Genomic DNA, 1,635 nt, shown 5'->3' with positions numbered 1-1,635 from the left:
GTACCAAAGTTAGTCCTCGTTCTTTTTTGTGGACTGCTTCCAACTCATTATCATTACTTCATCCCTCTTCCACCTGGGTTCTCCACCCTTCATCCATGCAGGACAATACTATTATCCTTTCCGGCTTTGGAACTGAGCAAAATTCCGATTACGCTGACTGGCAATCTACCTTGTGAAGGCTGCATTTCTACCCACAGCACGCCAGTGTCATGCAAAAGTAGGACTGTGAATCATTTTAAATTGTGAACTTTGGCCAACACCTTTAATAACTCACTGAAACCACGTCATTCATTAAAACTCGGAATTGCTCATTATTTGGACTTACTTTCAGGGACTCTTCCTCTCATGTTTTCATTTATTGTTACTTATTTATATTTCCATTTGGACAGTTCATTGTCTTCTGCCCCCTGGTTGAATAACCTAGTTGGGTGGTCTTTTATTGATCCTCCTATAGTTACTATTCTATAGATTCATTAAGTATGCCTAAGGTTGCAAATGGTGACAAGTTAATACTTTGATAATAAAATGTATTTCGAACTTTAAACTTTATCTGTTTTTGTAGACTTAACCAATGGTAGTGGACATTTTCTAAGCTTTTCATATTCCTCTCTTCACCGTTCAGTTAAGCAGCATTGGAGCTAATGACTATTCAACTTCATACAAAATGTTAAATTTTGTGCTGGCCTTCTTTTCACAAAACATCTCCATGCATGAGCTAAGGGTGCACTGAGTCTCAGTACAGCCAATGCAAAGGTTTTGTGAGGAAGGACTGCAGGTTCAGGTCTTGCCCCCACAAAACGCTGAAGAGCTGGATCCTATGTAACAGCTCAGCAAACCCCTGTGAGTATATTGGTCATAATGGTATCAACATTCCCTCTAAAGTGTGTGCATGTGCGTGCTCTCACACCTTCTGCTACTAGCATACAAAGGAACTTAAACTGCGCAGTAAAGTTTGTCATCTTCTATCTCATTGGCATGTTAAGTATATTTCATGATCATACATAATCATATTTCCTTTTCCGGTTTCTAATGCGAACAGTGTTGACAACATGGAGTTTGCGATGATTTGAGTGCAGGTTTTAGAAATGGCTTATTTGTACTGTTATTAATGAAGAAATTATTGATTCATTATGTCGAATTGCAAAGAAGCAAAGGGCATGAAACACGAAAGAACTGCTCGTTCATTTAAAGCTGAATGACTCAATGGAAGAGTAGAAACTGCTTCACTGAAAGCTCATGAGGTCAGGAATATGCAGCTATAAAAAATATTAATGTACAATATGTATGTATTGCTGCAATGCCAAAGTTGCTTGGAGAATTTGGAAGTGGGAAGAAGTGGAGTGATATTTGGAAACTTCATTTTTTAAACTGTCATTTAGCAAGTAAATCACATTTGGACAGTATGCAATAGCTCTTGTGAGAACACCCTTCATTACTGGTTATGTATGTTTTATGAGAGTGCAGATGAACGAGAACAAAAATGATCAAACCCAGAGGAGATCAAAGTTCTTATTGAAAGTGTTTTGCTAGCTGTTAAAATGAATATCTAAATATATTCAAAATTCAGTGGGCACATATTGTCACTAGTCAAAAAATTGCACAGCATAAGATTTTTGTGCACACTGGTCATTACAA

At 37.5% G+C, this 1,635-nt stretch overlaps 1 long non-coding RNA gene across 1 annotated transcript in view; it reads right to left on the bottom strand.

Moving 5' to 3' along the window:
- The window catches only part of LOC140204384 (uncharacterized), a 5,508-nt gene extending 5,371 nt beyond the window's left edge, over positions 1–137 (bottom strand). Inside the window, exon 1 of the long non-coding RNA XR_011887603.1 lies at positions 1–137. This exon is cut by the window's left edge and continues 86 nt beyond it. This is a non-coding gene — a long non-coding RNA (uncharacterized lncRNA).
- Positions 138–1,635: the final 1,498 nt, after the last annotated feature.

Source organism: Mobula birostris, chromosome 1, assembly GCF_030028105.1.
Source record: "Mobula birostris isolate sMobBir1 chromosome 1, sMobBir1.hap1, whole genome shotgun sequence".
NCBI classification, from domain to species: Eukaryota; Metazoa; Chordata; class Chondrichthyes; order Myliobatiformes; family Myliobatidae; genus Mobula; species Mobula birostris.
This window is presented reverse-complemented; position numbering and strand designations above follow the sequence as displayed.